This window comes from Leptonychotes weddellii, chromosome 10 (genome assembly GCF_054177405.1).
Source record: "Leptonychotes weddellii isolate Sample4059 chromosome 10, ASM5417740v2, whole genome shotgun sequence".
Lineage (NCBI taxonomy): Eukaryota > Metazoa > Chordata > Mammalia > Carnivora > Phocidae > Leptonychotes > Leptonychotes weddellii.
The window spans coordinates 16,173,733-16,197,728 of NC_138378.1; the positions used below are offsets into that span (position 1 = coordinate 16,173,733).

The 23,996-nt window shown below is 44.8% G+C and overlaps 1 long non-coding RNA gene across 2 annotated transcripts in view; it reads left to right on the plus strand.

The window, feature by feature from the left end:
• The window catches only part of LOC115944268 (uncharacterized), a 45,427-nt gene that overhangs the window by 13,073 nt on the left and 8,358 nt on the right, over positions 1-23,996 (plus strand). Inside the window, exon 5 of one of the 2 annotated variants that reach the window (XR_014149083.1) lies at positions 5,720-7,631. The exons of the other annotated variant lie outside the window; for it this stretch is intronic. This is a non-coding gene — a long non-coding RNA (uncharacterized LOC115944268). Of the gene's footprint in view, positions 1-5,719; positions 7,632-23,996 lie in introns of those variants that run through there. 2 annotated transcript variants of the gene reach the window in all.

Genomic DNA, 23,996 nt, shown 5'->3' on the forward strand with positions numbered 1-23,996 from the left:
GATAAATACATTAGTAAGCAAAGAAGAGAAGGGCCAAGGATACTTTCTTTTTTAATCAGAAGCCACAAGCAGCAAACTTAATGGTAAAACATTAAACATTGGGAGTGTTTCAATTAAATGAGATGCTCACTGTAATTGCTATTAATCAAAATGTTTCTGAAGTCTCAGAACAATGCCATTAGTGAAGAAAAGGAAAAAAAGGAATAGATTTTAAAAAAACAGCAAATTATCTTTACTCCCAGATTATATTCTTTTCTTCCTAGAAATTCCATGAAACCAATTGAAAATATTGTGAAAACTAATAAGAGATGTCAATAAAGTGGGGTGTTTTGTTTTGTTTTGTTTGTTTTTGAGAGAGAGAGAAAGAGAGAGAATGCACACACACAAGCAAGTAGAGGGGGGAGGGGCAGAGAGAGAGAGAGTCTTAAGTAGGTTCCACACTCAGCTTGGAGCCTGATGCAGGTCTCAATCTCACAACCCTGAGATCATGACCTGAGCCAAAACCAACAGTCAGACACTTAACCAACTGAGCCACCCAGGCTGAAAGTGGTTTAATATAAGAAATAAATAGACAAATCTACAACTTTCTTATATACTCACCATAACCAATTAGTAAGTATAATGGGGAAAAAAAGGAGATTCCAGTCATAATTGCAACAATAACTGTAGAATACCTCTGTATGACTATGATTAGGGCGCCTGGGTGGCTCAGTCGGTTAAGCGACTGCCTTCGGCTCAGGTCATGATCCTGGAGTCCCGGGATCGAGTCCCGCATCGGGCTCCCTGCTCGGCAGGGAGTCTGCTTCTCCCTCTGACCCTCCTCCCTCTCATGCTCTCTCTATCTCATTCTCTCTGTCTCAAATAAATAAAATCTTTTAATAAAAAAAAATATGACATATGAAGAAAATATATGACATATGAATAAAATATCCCTAAAGCAAAAACAAAAACCTAAAAAAGTTGGAGAGGGAGACCACATTTCAAGGTATAAAAATGTTAGTTTTTATTTTATGTTTTTAATTAATAAAAATGCATTAATTAAAATGATTTATTTTATGAAGATATTGCAGTTTCAATTCAAATCCCTATGGGATTGTTTTTGGAACTGAAAAGATTAATTCTAAAGTTGTCTGGAAGAAGGTATGCTTGAAGCCAAGAAATTTTGGGTGGGCTCTTAGCCACACAGAATAAAGACTACATTTCCCATTCTCCCTTGCAACTCAATGTGTTCATGTGACTAAGTTTTGACCAATGAAAGTGTTTTGTTGCTGCATCCAGAAACCTTTCTTTATAAATGGCTTACATGCGTCATTTCCCTTCTCTAACCCCTTTCTCTACCCTGCTGCTTGGAACATGATGATGTGAGGATGAGGATGTATAGGCTGAATCTTGAGAATGAAGGTCAGTCTAATAGCAACATAGCAGAATGCTGGAAGGAACCTGGTTTCTAGAGGTTTTCATGAAAGAAAAACCACATCAGTTCCAGATTGCCTATATCTGGACCTTAACATGAACGAGAACAGACTATCTTATTTAAGCCACTGTTATTCGGGGTTTTCTTCATTCATAGGTGAATCTAACCCTATTATAATATTATAATAACCTTTCATATTTTCCCCATGCTTATATAATTATATTCAGGCCTATATAAAGACATACATGCAAGTTTTATGTTGATTTCTATAATTGTTTTGTGGGAGAACACAACTTTCTTCATCTTGTTTTCCTGAGTCTATACAACCTTGTGAAATTTTCTCCACTTCAATTAGCATAGCTCTAATACATATTTTTTTTTAAGATTTATTTATTTATTTATTTTGGGAGAGAGAGAGAGCACAAGTGGGAGGGGCAGAGGGAGAGGAAAAGAGAATCTCAAGCAGACTCCATGCCCAGCACAGAGCCCACAACCCCGAGATAACCACCCGAGCAGAAACAAAGGGACACCCAACCAATTGCACCACCCAGGTGCCCCTCTAATACATATTTTTTGATGGCTTCAAAAATATCAAAATTTATTCCCTCATCCTCTCATTATTGGGCATTTGCTTTGTTTCTGATTTTTCTCTCACCGTTCACAATGAAGTACTTAATAAACATAGGTTCTTGTCTCCTAGGAGTAAGCCAACTGGATGAAGGGGTATGCATTTTAAATTTTAATAGATGTCACTAGATTACTTTCCAGAAAGACTGAAACACTTACATTTCCATCAACAATGTATGAGAGCAGCATTTCTCGACATCACCAAAAGCAATAGTTCTTTTTTATTTTTTAGTAGTCTGGTGGATGTACAATGTTGTTACCTCAATTTGCTTTTCTTTGACTCTAATCAATACCTGGTAATGTAAGGCTCCTCTCTCTTCTTTTCATAGTTTTCACACAAGATCACTTTATCCAGTTTAAACAAAACCCTATGGGATTAAAAATGGAATTATAATAAATTGATTTATAAATTTTGAGAAAATTAAAATTTTTTGTGTTAAACTTTCCCATCCAAGAACATGGTAAAGCTTTTTATTGGGCTAGTTCTTTTATGTCTTTCAATAAACTTCATAGTTTTTTTATTTAGCTTTCCCTATGCCTTTCTTGTTAAATTTATTCTTAAATATTCTGTAGTTTTTGGAGCTATTATAAATAAAACATTTTCTCATTTACATTTTTAGGTATTTATTGGTAAAATAGAAAAATGCTATGATTTTTTTGTATATTTATCTTATAACAAGACACCTTATCAAATTAACTTATTCATATAATTATATATATGTATATATATATTTTTAAAGATTTTATTTATTTATTTGAGACAGAGAGAATGAGAGAGAGAGAGCACATGAGAGGGGGGAGGGTCAGAGGCAGAAGCAGGCTCCCTGCTGAGCAGGGAGTCCGATGCGGGACTCAATCCCGGGACTCCAGGATCATGACCTGAGCCGAAGGCAGTCACTTAACCAACTGAGCCACCCAGGCGCCCTAATTATATTTTTTTTACTGGAACCTCTTATATTTTCATATTAAATAATAGCATTAAAAAAAGATAGTTTTAGTTCTTATTTCCAGTTCTTATGTAAGTTATTTCGTTTTCTTTTTTGGCATTTTCTAGGACCTCCAATAACAGGATAAATAACAGGCCAAGTTTCATGGCTTTTTATTCCTCTCCTTTAATTGTTAGTGCTCCTGTACGTCTACCCTTGGTTGGACCATTTCACATCTCACTGAAGGGCAAGAATAATACTTGATTTGCCTGACACTCCATCTCTATCACCCAAAATAGGCCGAGAGCATACTATAAAAATGAAAAACATATATGTATTTCAAGAAGGAGAAATTGGCCAAATGTTGAGTTCTGTTAAGATCAAATAAAATAGGAATTCAAAAGTGCATTTTAGATTTAACAACAAGTTCATTGATGAACTTAGTGTTGGTATTTTAGTGGAAAGAGCGGAAACCACAGGACAGAAATTTTGGACAGCCTCTGAGAACATTTTGTGCAAACATTTGGGGGGCGGAGCTCTCCTAGTGCTTATGGGACACTGAAAACATTTCAGGATAGTGGAGCTCATGGTGCATATGGAGAGCTGGGAGCTGAGCAAAAGCCATGCTAAGGACTTTGTGCTTCAACTTGGGGCCCATGGGTAGCTATGGAAGAATTTAAACTAAAGAGTCACACCATTAGAATTGCTTTTTAGAAAGATCGTACTTTCTAAAGAAATAGAGTACTATTGGGGCACCTGGGTGGCTCAGTCATTAAGGGTCTGCCTTCGGCTCAGGTCATGATCCCAGGGTCCTGGGATCAAGCCCCACATTGGGCTCTCTGCTCAGCGGGAAGCCTGTTTCTCCCTCTCCCACTCCCCCTGCTTGTGTTCCCTCTCTCACTGTCTCTCTCTCTCTCTCTCTCTGTCAAATAAATAAATAAAATCTTAAAAAAAAAAAAAAAAAGACCATACTCTGGTAAGAGAAAGCCAGTTTCTGCTCTAGGAAAACAGAATTTGATGAAGATCCAGTGAACATCCTTTGAGGTTTTGGGTGCAGATTTCCTCAGAATTGTTTATTCTCCCACCCTGGAACCAGTTCAAATGGTGCTAAAAGCTGGTAATGGTGCTTATCCCATTCCTCTGCTGAATGTTCCCTATAGGAGCTCCTGATGTCTTCATGTCTGCTGGAATGGATGAGTTCTCTGGAAATCTTCTGGTCTGTAGATCTATTTCTGAAAAAGGAATCAGGAAGATTTGGATGGGGCTTGGGGAAGAATTCTTCTTAGAAGACTTCACAATCAAAGCAATTCAAGACTAGGATTCAGTAATAATTATGGTGACAGCATTGCAGCAGGATTGTTTTCCTTCCATATCTTCCTCCCTTCCTCCTCAAAGCCTGGCACCTCCTGAGACCAAGATAGTAGAGGTAGTGAGACTTGTTCAGATTCTGAATATGTTTGGAAATAGGGCTGATGGGATTTGCTGACAAATTGAATGTAGGGTGAAAGAAAAAGAGATGGATCAGGATGATTCCAAATGTTTGGTCTGAGCAATTGGAAGCAAGGAGTTGCTATTTATTGACATAGAGGAAGCTATAGGATGAGCAAGTTTTGAAGAGGTCTAGAATTTAATTTTGGACATGTTATATTTGAGATGCTATTAGATACCGAAGAAGGACATCAAGCAGGTAGTTGGGCATAAAAGCCAAGGGTTCTTCTCCAGGGAGAAGCCTGGATTGGAGATATAAATTTGGGAGTGTTTAAAGCCATCAGACTGGATGAGGTCACCAGGAAGTAAATGGAGATAAAGAGGGGGAGCAAGGACAGAGCCTGGGGAAATCCAACATTTAGATAGGGAGATGAGGAAGAACCAATAAAGGAAACTAAGAAAAAACAGTCATTAAAGTAGAAGGAAAACTTAAAAAATGCAGTGTCATGGAAGCTAAGCACGGAAAATATTTCTAGGAGCACAGAATCATCAACTGCCAAATGCTGCAGATAAGTTGTATTAGTCCCAGTAGAACAGACTGCTGTAATAGAGACATTGGAGACATCCCCATATCTCAGTGGCATGGGCAATATAAGTTTATTTCTCACCCACGTACAATATATTCAGCAGCAGAGGAGAAAGATAAAAGGAGGGGAGAAGCAGCTCTTTGCTCCATGAAAATATTCAGGGTCCATGTTGACAGAGGTTGAATTATTCAACTTATGGTTTCAAAGGTACTCAGGGTGTCAATGTCCAGCCAGTAAATGGGGGTGAGAGATGAGAATAGTACACAGAAACTGTAATGGTAAGCGTCTAGCAAGAAATAAAGGGCACACTCAAGTTGGGTAATTTTAGAAAGGTTTTGTTTTTTTTTTTAAAGATTTTATTTATTTATTTGACAGAGAGAGAGATAGCGAGAGCAGGAACACAAGTGGGGGAGTGGGAGAGGGAGAAGCAGGCTTCCTGCCAGGCAGGGAGCCTGATGTGGGGGTCGATCCCAGGACCCTGGGATCATGACCTAAGCCGAAGGCAGACACTTAATGATTGAGCCACCAGGTGCCCCTAGAAAGGTTTAATAAAGGGATTATTTATAAAGGTAGGAGCAGGGGCAGGAAAACTGTGAAAGGATTTCCATAACCTTCAAATGGTTGATAGTCGTAGCTGTTACTACCTTAGACTTGAAGAGACGAGAGAAAGTAATGATTAGTGATCCAGGGGAACAAATTCCCTGACTTCCTTCCTCTCTGCCTCCAATCTCCTACAGGTACCTCGACGTGACTCAACCCAACCAGAAACGAGAAGGCTCATTAATAAAATCCCTAAGGCTAGGATCCTGAGGCCCAGAGCAGGATGGAGAAAGGTGAAGAGGCGATTTGGAGGAGCAGATATCCAGCATGGGCTCTCAGGCTTGGAAGGCACTATATCCCTTCCACCCACATTCCATTGGCCAGAACCCCATCCTATGGCCACCTCTAACTACAAATTAAGAAATCAAGTGCCCAAGAGGAGGAAGGAAAAGATTTGGTGAATAGCATACCCCTCTCTACCTCATGGCCAAGCAAGATGACAACTGAGAATTGACCACTGGATTCAGCAATATGGAGGCAATTGGTGATCATGATAATCCAGTCTTGGTTAGAGTTGTGAGTGTGAAAGCCTAATGGGAGTGGATGCAAGACAGAATGGGAGAAGAATCGGAGACTGGCAATTGCTAACAACTTCTTTCAGTCAGTTTTGCTGAAAAGGGAATCAAAGCAAAAAGGTAATAGCTGGAGGGTTGTGAGATCAAAGGGGTTTGCTTTGTTTTTCACAGTGAAGAAATAAAAGCATGTTTTATGCTGATGGGAATGTTCCAGGAGAGAGAAAAAATTGATGATGCAGGAAAGAGGGCAAATTGCTGGAGTGATGTCCTTGAGGAAGCAAGAAAGGATGAGATCTAGCCATAAGCTAAAGGTTGGCCTTGGAAAAGAACCCAGGCAGTTCATCTATAGGAACAGTGAAGAAAGCAGAATGTATGGACAGAATCCTGGTAGGGAGGAAATGTGGTGGGGAGCTTATTGAAGTTCCTTTCTAATCATTTGGATTTTCTCAGTGTAACAAGAGGGAAAGTTAGCTGAGAGTGAGTCTAGAGGAGGAATTTTGGGGGTTAAACAGAAATGAGACAGTACGACGTAGTTACCTAAGATGATGTGAGAAATGATACCCAGAAGTTAATCTTGCCAATGGAGATGGTCCAGTTTTCTCTGGGACAAGTGAAAGCCTCTGGCCCTGCCTTTCTCCACTCTGTCTGTAGACCTCTCCTTGTCCTAATCCAGCATCAGAACTGGATAATAAGTATATAACTAGAGAGAGCACTTACCAGGTCCAAGCCCTGCTCTAAACATTTCACATGTATTTAGGCATAGTAATGCTATGCAGTACGTACTATTTTTTTTTAAGATTTATTTATTTATTCGAGAGAGAGAGAGCGTGAGGCAGAGGGAGAGGGAGAGAGAAACCCCAGCAGACTCTGCGCTCAGCACAGAGCCCCACATGGGGCTCAATCTCACGACCCTGAGATCACTTCCTGAGCCGAAACCAAGAGTCAGACACTCAAAACGACTGTGCCACCCAGTCGCCCCAATAGTAAGTACTACTGTTATCAACTCCCTTTCATAATAAGGAAACCCATGCACAAGGTAAGTAATACAGTAGATGCCTGAGCTGAATTCAACTCAGGCAGTCTGGCTCCAGGCTCTTGAATCCTAATTCTCTATACATATTAGATATGTCGGAGATAATCGCTAGAGGCGGCTGGGCTTGAGAGAAGGAAATAGAATTTTGAAAGGGCAAGGGGTTGCAGCCAGGTAGGTGGGGATGAGATGCTGTGCTTAGGAGAGGATTGGTAGGGACTTGCTGCTGGGAAACAGGTGGCCACATGGTGACCCAGGGAGCCTGGGACCCAATATCAGAAGTACAAGGACAAGGGGCGCCTGGGTGGCTCAGTCGTTAAGCGTCTGCCTTCGGCTCAGGTCATGATCCCAGGGTCCTGGGATCGAGCCCCGCATCCGGCTCTCCCCTCTGCGGGAAGCCTGCTTCTCCCTCTCCCACTCCCCCGGCTTGTGTTCCCTCTCTCGCTGTGTCTCTCTCTGTCAAATACATAAATAAAATCTTTAAAAAAAAAAAAAAAAAAAGAAGTACAAGGACAAGGTGAATAGGCATGCATCAGTCAGCATAGAACGTTGATTTCATCTTGATGTAATGTCCCTTGGTTTCTGTGTGTTGCACTGGCTGACAGATCTGTTGTGTTTCCACGATGGGCATGGTGCTGTGGTGGGAGCAATAATGATGATGTGGTAAAACAGCTCCCAATCAATGCATGCTTCATCAGTGAACAATGAACTTCATGAAGACTTTTATCAGCAAAAAAACCCATCAATCAGCAAAGAACCAAACATTTTACTTACATTACATCATTTAATGCTTATAGTACCCTTATGGGGTACACATTGCCATCCCCATTTTCAGATAAGGCAAGTGAGGCTCAGAGAGGTGGTATCGCTGTCCAGAGTTACATGGGTAACAAGGCCTGAACCCCAGCCTGTTAGAGTCAGAAGCCTGTGTTGCCACACTGTGCCAGCTGCCTCTCTATTTGCAGCTGAAGCACCAGGAGCCTGAAGGAACCCTACAGGGCCCCGAGGGCCTCTGGGGCAGGGCCCCCCGGGGTGAGAGGGACTCCCTTTAATGAAGGCAATCGAGAAACAATCCTCCTCTTTATTTGCCTGTAACAGGGGCTCAGAAAAGCTAATTATCTTCCTGTGAACCAGTTAACTATTCAATTTTCTCCATTTGGGTAATTAATTATCAGAGTCAAGTGCAGGATCCAACTAATTTTAGAAAGACGCAGCTGTAGGGTCATCTGGGGGACACACTCAGCTGAGGAAGGAGGAAGCACAGGCAAGAGGCTCTCTCCGCTGTGGCTCAGAGGGAGACAGGGAGAGGGGCCTCAAGCTGGCTGGAGTGGAGGGCATGGGGAAGTGTGCCTAAGGCAGGCTGGCTGGGATTCCCTCAGCACCAAAGAGCAGCAGAATCAGGGGCATGGGCCCAGGAGGGCAAAGCAGCTGACGCAGCTGCCAACATCACCTCATGGAAGAAACGGGGGCACTTCTTCCAACCCCCAGATGCTCTGGGTCCTCTCTCCCTTTGAGGGACCCATGGGATCTGTCACCCCCTCAGTCCTCACATTCTCACTTGGATCCAGCTTATAAAGATGTTAAGCCACAGAGTGAGAGAAATCTTAGTTCCCGTCTCTGGCTATCAACTCATATTAACATTGCTAACATTGATCAGGAGCCAGGCATAGCTCATACCAGGGTGGTTAGGTACAATGACTTTCCTGTACTACAGATGAGAAAACAGAGGCTCAGCAGTTTGTTCAGGATCTCATGGTTAGCATATGGCAGAAGCTGGGATTTGAGCTCAACTCCCAAATCCATGCCCTCACCTTCTCTTAAAGTGACATGCCATATGTGCAATTTACTGAGCAGCACCATGGTGAAGAACTGGAGTATTTGGGACAGCAAGGGTTGGAGGAGCACTTGGTTCACTAAACTAAGTCAACTGGTCAAGGATATTCAAACCTTCAGCAAGCTCCTCAAGGGAAGGGACATTCCAGTTGCAAAAGCAGCAGGTCTAGAATTCTTGCCACTATGTGCCACCATGTGCTCGGCGGGGGGGGGGGGGGGCGCATCAAGAGAGAATGGAGAAGACCTGGCCAGAGAGTCTGCCTCTGAGGTCAGTTGCTGGGGGGTCAGGGTTGGGGTGAGGATGAGGATGATGATAATTTTACTGAGCACTTACTATAGGCCAAGAACTGTAATAATCACTTTTACTGGGTTGGTAGACTCATTTAATCCTTATGATGATCCATGAAGTGGTCATTCTTATCATTCCCATTGTACAGATAGATAAACTGAAATACCAAGTTCAGTTCCTTGCTCTTGGGTGAGGAAGCTGAGTTAAAATCTGAGCAGTTTGTCCCCACCATTCCCCTGCCAGTCAACCAGGCCCTGGCAGAGGGTCAGAGGGAGCTGGCAGGGAGGCCACCCCAAACCATGGACAGCTCCCCATGGCCCCATGGTTGCAGAGCCACGTTCCTGGGACTGGTTCGTGGTACCTTGTGACTACTACCAGTGTCTACCCTTTGTGAAGAGCTCTGCTTTCTTGCAGAGGGGAATTCTCCTTGGGCTGACCCTTAGGGACCAGGTGCTCTGGCTTGATTCAAGTCCCTGACAAGCCCTGTGAAGTTGGGTTCTGAGCCAGGAATATCCCTCCTCACGGTTCTGGAGACCCATCTTCTAAGGTGTGAGAGTTTTCTCCATGGGGGGCCAGTCAGAGAACTGCTCCCCACATCAGCCCAACAGTCATTTCTCCTGTCCAGCCCTGCTCTTTCTACATTTGCCATTACTTCCCACATCCCATTTCTATGGGAAAGCCAGTCCAATCTGCCTTAGCTTCTCCATCTGTGCTTCTGTCATCCCTGCAAAAGTCCAGGACCCAAACTGGACCTGCCCAGTTAGGTCTTCCTCGTTTTGCCAGCTCTGATAGGAGCTGCCAAGTTCACAGCCAGGCTCCCCGGCCCAAGCTGCCGGCCCAGAGCCCCAGCAGGTGCAGCAGAGTTGCTAAGCAACGTCTCCACATCTCTGTGTGTTCCTGTCACATGATTATCGTTGCTAAGGAAACAAGTCCTCTGGCATCCCAGGACGCAGCAAGGCCTAGGCGGTGGTGTGTTACCTGAGGCCTAACAAAAATCTTCCTGTCCCGTGTTCCTGACAAGTTCTGAGTCCCTAACTGCTATAGGGGACTACCAGGTTGATCCTTGCCTTTTACCCAGACACTGGCTCTTAGAAGGGAGTGTCCAAACTGAAGTCTTGGTCACTCACTGGGCATCCATGGAATCCAGTTCTTAGGGGTGGCCAGTATTAAGAGAGGCTTTTAAAGAAATATATTAATACACCAGGGTTCAGAAGATGATCTTATATCACCAATTCTCCCACTTCTGTCCATAGATTCCACTGTAAAGGCAGAATTTCGGTTTGAATTGGAGGATGGGAAAGGTGAGGAGGGGCAGCGGACAAGAGGGTCGCAGTGGGATCCCAGTACCATAGCAACAAGAGAACCAGAGAGGGTTTTCCCCGGTGTCACCTCCCCACACCTGCAGCTTAAACACCGCAGGACAATGGATGCCACATCATGGGATGTCACAGTCTTCCTGGAGGGCTTGCTTCCCTGGATACTCCAGTCCAGACTTCTTGGAGCTCCCTCCCCAGGACTGGCCCAGAAATGAGATGAAAATGAGGAAATCTTTCTGAAGGACAAAAAAACAGAGAGATGGATGATAAGAGACAAAATATGAGAGAATTTGAGCACCAGTAAGAAGGTGCAACAAGGGACATCTGGGTGGCTCAGTCAGTTAAGTGTCTACCTTCAGCTCAGGTCAGGATCCTGGGGTCCTGGGATGGAGTCCAGCAATGGGCGCCTTGCTCAGCGGGGAGTTTGATTCTCCCTCTCACTCTACCTGCAGCTCCCCCTGCTTCTTGTGCTCTCTCTCTCTCTGACAAATAAATAAATAAAATCTTAAAAAAATAAAAGGTGCAACAATTGAATAATAGGAATTCCAAAAATAAAGAACAGAGAGAACAGATGGAAGAAAATTATCAAGAAATAATAGGGATAGGGGCACCTGGGTGGCTCAGGTCATGATCCCAGGGTCCTGGGATTGAGCCCCGCATTCGGCTCCCTGCTCAGCGGGAAGCCTGCCTCTCCCTCTCCCACTCCCCCTGCTTGTGTTCCCTCTCTCGCTGTGTCTCTCTCTGTCAAATAAATAAATAAAATCTTTTAAAAAAATAAAAATAGGGGCACCTGGGTGGCTCAGTCGTTAAGCGTCTGCCTTCAGCTCAGGTCATGATCCCAGGGTCCTGGGATCGAGCCCCACATCGGGCTCCCTGCTCTGCGGGAAGTCTGCTTCTCCCTCTCCCACTCCCCCTGCTTGTGTTCCCTCTCTCACTGTGTCTCTCTCTGTCAAATAAATAAATAAAATCTTTAAAAAATAAATAAATAAATAAAATAAAAATAAAAAAATAATAATAGGGATATATTGAAAATAATTGAAATATCCTGGAAAAGATAGGCATAAGTTTCCGGTTCAAAGATTCCAAAGAAGGGTCCAAACCAAACACTGAAAATATTTCTACCCTAAGTCACATCTTTGGGAAGTATCAGATCTTTTAGGATCTTCTTTTTACTGGTGACAAAAAGAAGATCCTAAAAGTTTCCAGACAGTAAAACCAATTTGCACAGAAAATATCAAAAATCATAATGGCATCAGACTTCTAAAGAAAAAAAAGATAGAAGACCATGCAGCAATGTCCTCTAAATATCCAAGGGAAATTATTCTATCCTTTCTATTATGGCTGTTTTCATTTCCAAGACCTCTTTTTGATCTAATTGATCCGCCTTTTATAACACACCCTGTCCTTTTTCCATGGGGGCAGCATCCAATCTTGTCTTCTCTATTTATTGTCTCAAATTCCTTCAAATTATACCCGTTAGGTAGATAGTTTGTGTTTCTCTCTTTCACATTGGAGGCTTTCCTCAAATGTCTGGGGACATTTAGTGGTTGTTTGGATGGTTTGATTAGTTTTAGGTGTAGAAGTTTAGGTTGTCTGATCATATTTAAGAGTAAAGTACTAAGGGGAGCCTGGGTGGCTCAGTTGGTTAAGCATCTGACTCTTGATCTCAACTCAGGTGTCGATCTCAGGGTCAGGATTTCAAGTCCCACATTGGGCTCCATGATGGGCATGGAGACTACTTAAAAAAAAAAAAAAAAAAGGGAGTAGGGAGTAGAATACTAAAAAGTACCAGTCAGAAGCTCTTTGTGCTTGGCTTGGGCATGTGGTTTGTGAACATCGCTGTAAGGAGATCCCCTAGGGTCTCTTTGTTAGATCCTTCTTCTTAAGCTGGTAGGATTCCCCAGAGAGATGGATTGCCCACTTTTGCTTGGAGGGTATGATCCTGGCAACCAGCACTCTAGCTGCTGTGAGGGAAGAAAATGGTGGGAGTTTCAACATTCAGTATGCAAATTTACATCTAATTCCCCTGCTTTCAGCAGGGAAGACCCCTACCCTCAATTGTACCTGGCATCTCCAAATCCAGAAGCCCTCTTTTACCTTATCCAGAAAATAAACCTTCTGCTGGGGTTATAGAGAACCAGGGGTCTTCATCTTAGACTTTAAATCAACCTTCCTGTTTAGCCCCATCCAGTGGTGTCTCCAGTCCCTGAGCTTTGGGGGTTTCTGCCATGAAAACAGGTTGCTGTTTCTTGTCTTTTCCCACAACCAGTTTAGGATTCAGCTTTCTGGGTCTCCTAAGCTAGCCAGCATACATTCATCTGATTTCCAGCTTCTAAAATTTTATTGCTACTTGGGAATATTGTCTCCTCTCTCACCGTCTTTGTCTTTGTAGATCTAAACCTTTTCAAAATTCCTGCACTTATTATTTTAGTTGTTTTTTGGGAAAGAAGGTTAGTAATCCACTGCCCTTGTCCAAAATGCCATCTTGAACCAGAAGTCTTGATGTTGATTAATAACTGGTATGAAAACCTGTACATCCAGACTGGCTGGGTTTGAATGCAGGCTTTAACCTCCTGATTCTTGCCTGTACTAGCTGCCTAACCATGGGTAAGTTATAGAAACGCTCTGTCTCAGTTTCCAAATCTGTAAAATAGGGATAATAATAGTACATACTTGTGGCACCTGGGTGGTGTAGTCGGTTAACTGTCTGATTCTCGGTTCCGGTCAGGTCATGATCTCAGGGTCCTGGGATCGAGCCCCTTGTCGGGCTCTGGGCTCAATGTGAAGTCTGCTTGGGATTCTCTCTCCTCTCTCTCTCTGCCCCTCCCACCCGTGCACTTTCTCTTTCTCTCTCTCAAATAAATAAATCTTAAAAAAATAATAACGGTACATACTTCACTTGACTGTTGTGAGCTCTAGAATAGTGCCTAAGACATAGTAAACCATTCTATCAGAAATTATTGTTGTTGTTGTTGTTGTTATTATTATTATTATTACATTGTATTTACTATATGCCAGCCCCTGTGGCAAGGGCAGTGGGTCTGGAAACTAAGATGAACATTCCATTTGAGCTTCCACTCTTTCCAGCCCCAAAACTGGTACGACCAGTTTTCCCACTCTGGTCTATACCATGTAAATACAGTATGTGTCCTAAGTAAATTACAAGCAGGTGGAAGTTCTAGTTGGGCAAATATAGCCGGTAAGAATGTAAATAGAGTATTCAAATGAACTGGAGGCCAGCAGTGGCTGGGCAGTTGCTTTCAAGTATGGTTCCATTGCTTCTGTTTAAGTATAGTGGCCGCGGGCATCATTTCCCACACGACTCACTCACGCATTTATTTCTGAGCATCCAAATCATGTCTGTTGCTTGTTTTGTAGGGCAAATGACACCATCTGGACAATGGAAACAGCAACACATGCTTGGGGCAGTGTCCGCCTCCCACCCCAATGGCTTAAGCAAAGTCTCCTCCCCCACTTTCAATGAGCTTCCTTTGAGTTTCCTTTCTTCTGGTCGGCTAGGCTTTCATCTCCTCTCTCTGCTCTCTGTCCCACAGAGCAGGCAGCAAACCTGCAGGTTCTGTGATCTTGCTGCTCAGCCTTAAAACAAAAAACAAAAGCAAGGAAAAAAAAAAAAAACCAACCAAACACACCCAACTCTGTTGCAGTTCCTCAACTTTCCCTCCTGGGAGATATGAACCATCAGCTTTTGTGAAAGTAGCTGCTACAAGGTCTGGAAATCTGAAGGAAAAGACTGAAGAGGGAAAGAAAGACAGAGAACTGGGGAAGAAGAGCGAGGAAGGGGAGGAGGGAGGAAGGGAAGGAATGAGGGAGATGGTAGGCCAGCCAGCCCCCAGGCTGAACGAGGGCTCCTCCTTGGAGAAATAGGCTTCTTTACCACGAATGCATGGACCAGCCACTGCACATTCACCATCGAGCTGAAGATGGCTTGATGTTTTTTAAGTGATAGCAATTGGGCCAGTACTGGAAGATGCAGTTATTCAGGCTATTTTTATCTAAATGCTTTACCACCCCCTCTGCTTTGAATGTTCTTCATCCAATAACCTGTATTTTGATGGCTCTTGCCCCTAACTTCAAACACAGAACTCCCATCCCCAGGCAAGAATTTCACAGCAGATCCTTCAGAGGCCCAGGGGTGTCTCACATTGTTTACAAGCCGGGGAGGTGACCCAGAGACATCTACAGATAGATTCTTCTTTGGCTCTAGCTACCCTCCGATGGGTACAGTTACATGGCATCCTCCCGACATGGCCACTGGTGCTGAGATGCCCTGGAGTACCAGGAGCATCGTGCCGTGGGAGCGGTGGGAGCGGTGGGAACTCTGGGAACCGATGGAAGCCCAGCAGCTGCACTATGCAGGAGGAAAGGGCTTTGCAAGCTCTCTAGCACAGCAATCCTTCTAGGTTTCCCACTGATGTTTTCACTTTTCAGGGTTCAGAACTTCTTTCTCTCTTTTTCTCTCTCTCCTCACCCTATCTGAAAATTCATATATGTATTCGTTGGACACCAATCTCCTGTCTGAACTCAGAATTGCCTAGGATGAGGGCCTGGTTCACTAGGTCATCTCTGGTTCCCTCGTTGTTTAGGGTGAGTTTTCTCCCGGGAAGCCCCTCATAGCCTCTTGCCAATAGATGTCTGGCTGGCAAGCCCAGCAGGTCTGTAGAGACATAACCAGATGTATCTTCACTCCATTCGAGGACACAGCTTAGACCAAGCTGGCATCCTTGCTACGCTCTTAATCCCAGAAAATCCTTCACAGGCCCTTTCACAAACCTGTGCCTTCACCCACTGATTCCACTTGAAGAGTGAAGTTATGATTCTTCCATTAACCAGGGCCCTTGGATGCTTCTTCAGAGCTTGGCTTCTAGGCACAATGCTGCTGCATACTAAACGGCCCTGTGGTAATGAGTTCTGAGTACAAACAGAGCTGCTCCAACACACCCTAGCTGTTAACACAGTAGGTAGGCCTACCCTCGCCCTATGCTTTGGCCTCCTGTCTGGGAACCTGCCCCACCCCACCCCCATCTCATCCATCCCAGAATTGGTTGGCTTGAGGATTCCCCTGACAGGCCCCAAGTTATGTGGAAGCAGGCACCTGTCTTTGGCTCAAAGGAAGAAGCAAGTCCAAATCCATCGTCTGTTCCCAACCACTTTATCCTCAGGTTGACCTCCATGTTGGTTCTTGGTTTCTTGGCTAGAGAGGAAGATTCTCTTGCTTCCTTTTAGGGCCACTTTTTCATGCCCTCCTCCTTATTTTTACTGTGGGCCCAGGGTGCAAATAACACAGCTCCCCACCTGCTCTCACTTTTGGGGGGAAAACTTCTCTGCCTGCATTGCATTGGCCTTGGGATCTTGCTTTCCACCCCCCACCCCCCAGGGTCAATGATGAGCACTTAACTCATGCTGAGCCAATTGGACCCTTCCCCTCCCCTCCTGGATTTTGAGTTTTGCGCAGAATGACCCAAGAACAAAAGTGATTACTGTGTAGTGCAGCTACTGCAACCAAGCTTCCTAAAGAGACTGCTAATTCCAAGTCCCTAGATCTCGGAGCTGTAGGTCTTTCTAAAAGCTGACTATTCAGCTTTTTTGTTTTTTTTAAACAATTCTCTGACTTTTCCTATAGTCTCCCAATAAATCCCATTTATACTTAAATCAGCCCAAGTCTGTATCTGTTGCTTGCTACCAGAGAACCCTACCGGATTCCACAGGGATGGCCCTTTCTCCATCCCCCACTGTGGCCTGGATGTCCTTTCCTCCTGTTCTCCAGGTTTCTGCCAGGGCCTCCCATGCTCAACCTACCTGTGACCCAGCTGACAGGGGAGCCTGTGGGGTCAGCCCACTGTGACACAGAGCAAAGCAGGGGAAGGGCAGGATGCATTTGAGAGCAAACAGACCTTGGGCAGCACAGGCTTTATTACTTACATTTGTTAGAGTATTATTTAACTTTTCAGACTAAATGAATTTAGCATTTAAGTAGCACTTAAGTATTTAAGGTTCAGAATGTATGCACTATTTGATTTCTTATTGAGTTATCACACAAAATAGGAAAGCCTTCTCTTCTAGAAAAATCTGTATGTCTCAACCATGTTCTCAACAAAATCCATGAACTTATTCCTTTTCTTTCCTGTTTATGTTGATGGTACTTTCTTTGACTCATAAGTTCATAGGGTGAAGGGATACAGTACCCCCCACCAATAGCAGTGGCCCAGCATCCCTACACCTTCAGGCCCTAGACATAGCCAGGACGCAGGGGTGGAAAAGCACATGTCTTTGGGATTCCCAAACAGAGCACGTTCAGCCACTTGCTGCTGAAAAAATGCAAAGGCAGAGAAATGAGTGGTAGTGAAACAAGAAAGGAATTTGCTTCAGTGAGGCCAGCACCAGGAAGACAGAGGACTAATGTCTCAAAGACTGCAAAGTGCCAAAAATACTTCCAGGTTTATATAAGGAAAATATGGGGCAAAGGTTGGTGAGTAAGAGCAGGTGGGCAGTGAAGGTCAAGCCCATCATTGTCTTGGGGTCAGTCCTGCAGGGTCTTGCTGGCTCTGGGCAGTCCTTCTTCCTTGAGGGGGTAGTTTCAGTTCCCATCAGGGGACGCTTTCCCTGTAGGGTCTTTTGCCTGAGTTAATTGATAAGCTGGAAAGAAGACACTTCATCAATTATAAAGTTCGAGGTCAAAATGGATGTGGTAGAGGGACGCCTGGCTGGCTCAGTCGGTGGAGCATGAAGATCTTGATCTCCGGGTAGTGAGTTTGAGCCCCATGTTGGGCGTAGAGATTACTTAAAAAAAATTTTTTTAAAGTCTTAAAAAAAAAAAAAGAGGTGGTTGAAGTCCTCTTTCATGGAAAAGTCAGAGAACAGGGCAGTTTCTACTAGAGACTGAGTAACACAAATCACTCAGTCTCCCCCCTCATCCCCCCCGAGGCTCCTCCGTGCTTATTTCCCAGCTGCTGTAAGACAGGCTGGCCTCACATCTGAACCCCGAGAAACAGGAGTGGCACAATGACATGACAGCTGCACAGTGACAAAGCAGGATTCTTTTATTTATTTATTTATTTATTTTTTTTTTTTAAAGATTTTATTTATTTATTTGAGAGAGAGGATGAGAGGAGAGAGAGAGCACATGAGAGGGAGGAGGGTCAGAGGGAGAAGCAGACTCCCCGCCGAGCAGGGAGCCCGACGCGGGACTCGATCCCGGGACTCCAGGACCATGACCTGAGCCGAAGGCAGTCGCCTAACCGACTGAGCCACCCAGGCGCCCCTAGGATTCTTTTCCTTACATAAGGAGCCATTAGAATGTGTATCAACATCTTATTAGGTGATTTGTTTTAGTTTTATGATTTTAACTATAAAAGCAATATAAGCATGTGGTGTGAGCCCGCAGTTTTATCAGCCTGTGCTGTCTTTACATTGAGGTTCCGGCATTCTGGACTAGCTTACGTAATTCTGGGAAAGAGGTCTGGGGCAGCGATCAGGCTCAGTCTCCCTAAAAGCAGAGCTGGCCGTCCTCCCTGCAGTCATAAGGAAGTGGTGAGGCTGGGAACTAGAGAGGGAAGGGAAGACATCAGGATGGCCACAGAGTGAGCCCTCGGTGTTTATCACATAAATGTTTAATGGCAGAGTCAAGGGCAGAGACTGGGCCAGGGTCTGGGCCATGGGACTTCCCAGGGCCCCAGCATCCTGGGCTCAGGTGTTGCAGCTGCTCTCTGGAGGGATTGCTCAGTCTCCACCTGTAGTCTCTCTGGGGGGGTAGATGTGCTTCCCTGGAAACCTCTTGTAATGAATTTCCCAGTGGAATTCTCCACCTGGACCTTCCAGAGATGCCTAAAACAATGTGTCAACACATGAATTTGTTCATCTTTGTGCCAGACCTCCCACCTTTCCTATCTCGGGTGATGGAACTCCCCCACCCCCAGCCGTTCATCTGTCTGTATAAGGAACCAGGCCATCATCCTTGATACCTTGCTCCCTACCAGCATCTAATTTATTCTATCTCCCAAACATCCCGTGAATCTGGTCACTTCTGTCCACCCCCACAGCCCATCACTACGGTTCAGACCACCACAGGTTATTTAATATTTAATATTATTTAATGGCCACCTCCTGACTGATGGTCTTGCACAGAATGGTCATGACTTCGCTCACTTCCCAAGTGTTTACCCAGCACCACCTGTGTTTTGGTGCCCATGATACAATGGTAAGCACGACAAAGTCCTTATCCATGGAGCTACCATCCTTACAGAAGTCAGTTGTCCTTCCTAAAGCACGAATGTCATCATGTCTGTCTTCAACTTAAAATATATCAATGGCATCCCACTGCCCTCAGTATAAAATCCAAACTCTCTATTACTCCTTCCTCTCCAGCAAATCTCAGCCCACGGTCTGCTTTGCCTGTCTTCCTAGACATGCGGAGTCAATTTCAGTTACTTAAATGCACCAAGCCTTTGCATATTCCGGGACCTCCTTTCCTCCCCGCTCTCTTTGCCTGGCTAACAGCTACTCACCCTTCAGGTCCCAGCTTGGCGCTCTCTTGGCCAGGGTTGCCAACTGGGATGAGTTAAGTCATGTTGGGGATGATGGAATTTGGAGGATGCCCAGGATTCCCTGAGACCTGAAACCCATCCTTCCACAACCGCTACTGCTCATTCCTTCTTCCGGAGACTTTGAAAGAAACATGTGCCCAGGGAACAAAGCCAGACAAATGCACACTTTCTTTCTCTGAGGTTCTGGCCTCTCGTTGTGCTCGATTGAACAATGTGGAAGATTGCTTTGACCTGGGCTGGAGGGAGACTTAACTGACCTCAAAGGACAACATGTGCTGGTTTGGGCTGCTCTGCATCTCAGTGCTCATTCTATTTGGAGGAATCCAGAGCCTGGCACATTGGAGGCATTTGTCCAGGGGCAGCAGCAATGACCTAATTGGATGGTCCCTGTAGTAGGCTCTTACCTGGCTTTTCTGAGGCCGGTTTTCCAGCCTTCCTATCAGTTCTTCAAGCTACTTGATATCCTTCCAACAAATCCCTTTTTCTTTAAGGTCCCTAGGTACGGTCTCTATTGTTAGAGACCAGAAACCTCGAATGTTTTAGTATCTTTTTTTATCCTATCCTCACCGTGGGGCGCATCCTCACTCCCCACTCCACTGGTGCAAAATGGCAAAGCCCAAGACGAATATACTGAGCAGGATAGGGATTCTAAGTTCCACAGCTCATCTTGACTTATCCACCCACTCCAGGTTTTCCTTGATGGGCTGGAAACACAGATCCTAAGTGAGAACAAACCTAAGCCATTTCCCTTCTCAAGCACTTGGGAGGAGAAGAAGGAGAATATTGGAAAATTGCTAATCATAAAGGAGGGAGATTCATCCTTCGCCCTGTGGCTCAGTTAGCATCCTGGCCCTTGGCCCATGCATACTGGCATGCCTCCTGTTTGGAGGCAGAGCCAGGGAGAGAGAAGCCTGCACCTCTCCCTGGAGTCCAGCAGCTGTGGATGAACAGAAAATGCTTGCTGTCTTTCCAGGTATCCCATGGTTTCCTAAGAAATGGGCACCGTTGCTTCCCGCCTTTGTCACTTCACCATGCTTGTGATTTAATGCTTTTCTATCTCCACTTCTATCTCATGGCTTCTCCCTCTGGTGAGTGTATTGATTTCTCTTACCCCTTCCAAGCATTTACTCTCACTGGGTCACAGCTTTACACCAGGCACCCCTGTCTGCCTGCCCCATGGCCCCTCTTCTGCCTGGTGTCTCTGCACCTCATTGCTTCTGCTCCCTGCCTCTTCTCTGTGTTTCTCTCAACCTGCAGGCCGCTCTGCTGTCTGGGTTTATCTCTTAGATCCAAGCATCCCAAAGATGGTGTGATTAGATCTGTTGGTCACTCCTCATTGAGAGGCCCCTGCCCAAGGCCACAAGTCTCTGGTCACCTGGCTCAGGGAGACAGAGCTAATGGGTTCCATTCCAACCCAACATTTCAGACTCAACTTCTACAAACCTAAGCATGTCAACTTTACTCCCCCTTCATTGTTTCTTCTGTGTGCCCGAACTGAGTGAATGTTCTACTGTTTTTGCTGTAGCAATCTGGCCTTCAAAATGAAGTCCTCCCTATATCCTAGTCCCCCAGATTCATTTCTCTCCACTCCTTCTGTACCACAACTGTCTGAACGTCTCACTATGTAATTCTTGAGATGAAATCAGCTCTTCCTACCCTTCGGCCAATGCTCTTTCCTTTCAACCATACTCCCTACAAGGGGGCTTTGTTTGGACTTCTCTGTCTCTACTTGTATCTTCTTTTCTCTACAGGAGCCCAATCTGGAATGCTTTAACGTCCTCATCTACTGGACCATGAACCCTTCTGGGCAGAAATGATGATCTAGTGATCTTTGGGGCTTGCCCGGAGTGGATGTCTGTAAGATTAAAGACCAACTCAGCAATGACTCTCAAACATCCTTCCCCTAGAGATCAGGACACACAGTCCCCCATCCCCTGGTTCAGCAGCTCATCTTGAGGAGGTGTGCAAAAATGAGGGTCCTGGCAACAGCCTGGTGGGATCCCACAGTCCTTCCCCTGTGCCAAGACTGCTGTGGTGTGAATGGATCTCTAGGCTTTGGCCCTGAGAGCACTTCCCTCCAAAGAATGGCAAGAGCAGAGAGGACACAGCTGTGATCTAGGTGGTCCTTTGCCTGGCCTGCCAGGGGCTGTAGGCTGCCTGGCTGCTTTAAGTGCCTCTCGGTGGGATGAGCTCATTTCTTCTCGCTCTGTTGCTTTTGCTCGTGATGCTGCAGGACTCCTAGTCCAGGAGTGACTCAGCTTATTTGCCTCTTGACATACTTGAAGTGGTATAGGGGAGGAGCAGAATAGTTGGCGGTCAAGCTGGAAGTAAATTTTGAACGTTATAGTCATGAGGAGGCCTGGTCTCATGCCCACAAGACCATGGAGAGGGCCAGGAGGGTTAGAGCCTGGTCCTGAACTTAACCTGGGAGTACGGCCAGGGCTGCGGTAACTCAGCCAGCTCAGGAAGGACTTAAGAGGTTGCATATTCTCACTAAAGCCCAGGCTCTGAGACTGTCCCATCAAGCAGGCAGAATTCGTGGTGCAAGGGCAGCTGACAGGTAGTACCACGTAAGAGGTCTATCAGGCCCTCACAGTAAGATGGAGATAGGAACTAATCTTCATAGAATGTTGGGGAAGGAAGGAAGCAGATTACTCAAAAGCAACAAATCAGAGTGAGATCTAAGGCAGGAACCAGCCCTGTGAGTCTGGGCACAGGCTGGGTGGGGAGGAGAGACATCGGGATCGGAAGCCCTTATCATTCATTCTCCACCCTGTGCTGAACCCTGGAGATGCAGAGATGACTGAGCAGGGTTCCTGTCCTAGAGCAAATCCCGGTTTGAATTTGGTGGAGAGCCCAGACATATAACAAACTACAGTAACACTTGGTCAAAGCTATGGCAGAGGTCAGCACAGGGGCTGTGGAGCACAGAGAAGGAGGACTAACTGCCTTTTCGGAAAGAGGGTCTAGAGATCCTTCATAGCAGAGGGAGTATCTGAGGTCCTTCAAAATGGAGGGGAGGGTCTGAGGGTCCTTCCTAGTAGAGGGGAGAAACTGGAAGATCCTTCACATTGGAAGGGAGGGTCTGGAGGTCCCTCACGGTAGAGGTGGGTTCGTACTTGAAGGATGTAAAACGATTTACTAGGTGGAAAAGAGATGCCTGTGTATTGGCATGAGGTATGTCACAGCCAAGCCTGTTGGGCACTACAGGTCATTAGATGGGACTGGTACACCAGGTGCATATGAGGATGTGACAGCAGATGTTGTAGATGTTGATGAGAGGCTGAAGAAAGCGCTGCCCTCCTGGTTATGATTCTGGTGATCCCACCTACTAGTCATATGGATTCTCACCCCACAGCTCTACTATCTGACTCAATCAAGTTACAAATCTTCCTCTTAAAGGAGGGGAGATAGGTGATAGCTTGCTCCTGTTTAGTATGAGTTCCTTTCTTCTTTTAAGCATAGGAGTCTGACTTGGCCTGGCTTCAGGGGAACAGGGAAACTGAGGCAAGAAGGGAAAGGAAATTGCAATTCTGTGGGCAATCAGGTGTCCAGGACTCGTTCCTAAAAACACGGAACATGCTAGAAAAAGGACACTATGACTAATGTTAGCCTACATATTACTTCTGACCTATTTTTGTTGCTTCAAGAATGAACTGGGGCTATCTAGCCCTGCAGCTGGGTCCCCAGATGTTGTAGCAAGTCAGAGATTAGGTGATGGTCAGAAGAGCCTGAAGACTTCTGAAAAGGCACTTGCATGACGAGAGGAAAGAGCATGGCTTTAGGTTCGAGTTCAAATAGTCCTTCCTAGCTATGTGTTTTTGAGCAAGTTACCCAGTCTCTCTGAACCACTGGGTCCTCAGCTGTGAAATAGGGATTACAGCACCTATTTCCTAGGATTGTTGTGAGGGTAAATGAGATAATTTATATGAAAGAATCTGGCACACAGAGGATATTCTGCTTCTCCTCATGACCCTGTCTCAAGAAGCCTAGAGAGCTCTTTTAAATCAGTAAGAGAATGGATACTCCAATAAAAAAAAAATAAGCAAAAGATAGAAGCAACTAATAAAATAATACATTTTAATGTATAAAATGTATAAAATGTATAAAATATAATACCATGTACAAACAAATATACAGCCATATATACACACTTCATTAACCAAAAAAGGCAAATAATAACAATAAGAAAATATCATTTCCACTTAGCTTGACAATGTTTAGCAACTATTTACTCAGAAACACAGTGTGCTGGGGCGCCTGGGTTCCTCAGTCGTTAAGCGTGTGCCTTCGGCTCAGGTCATGATCTCAGGGTCCTGGGATCGAGCCCTACGTCAGGCTCTCTGCTCAGCGGGAAGCTTGCTTCTCCCTCTCCCACTCCCCCTGCTTGTGTTCCCTCTCTCGCTGTGTCTCTCTCTCTGTCAAATAAATAAATAAATAAAATCTTAAAAAAAATAAATAAATAAACACAGTGTGCTTCCATTCACAATTTATAAACTACTTGTATTCTTTTTATGTGAACTACCTAGTCATAGCTTTTGCCCATTTTTCTAATGTTGCATTGCTCTTTTCCTTATTGGTTCATAAAAGCTCTTTATATATTAGATTTTAACCTTTTGATTACCATATGTGTTACACATACTTTTCTAGTTTGTCATTTGTCTTTTGACTTGCTTATGGTATTTTGGCTGTGTAGAAGTTTAAAAATCTTTAAATGGTCAAAATCATCAATGAATGTTTCCTTGTTAGCTCGGCAAAGAGGATAAAGTTTCACAATACACAGCATGGGAAAGGCTATCCCTAATATGCGATTGTTGGCTTAAGTAGCATGGACTGCAACCGCTTTACATTTAGATCTTTTATGTCTCAC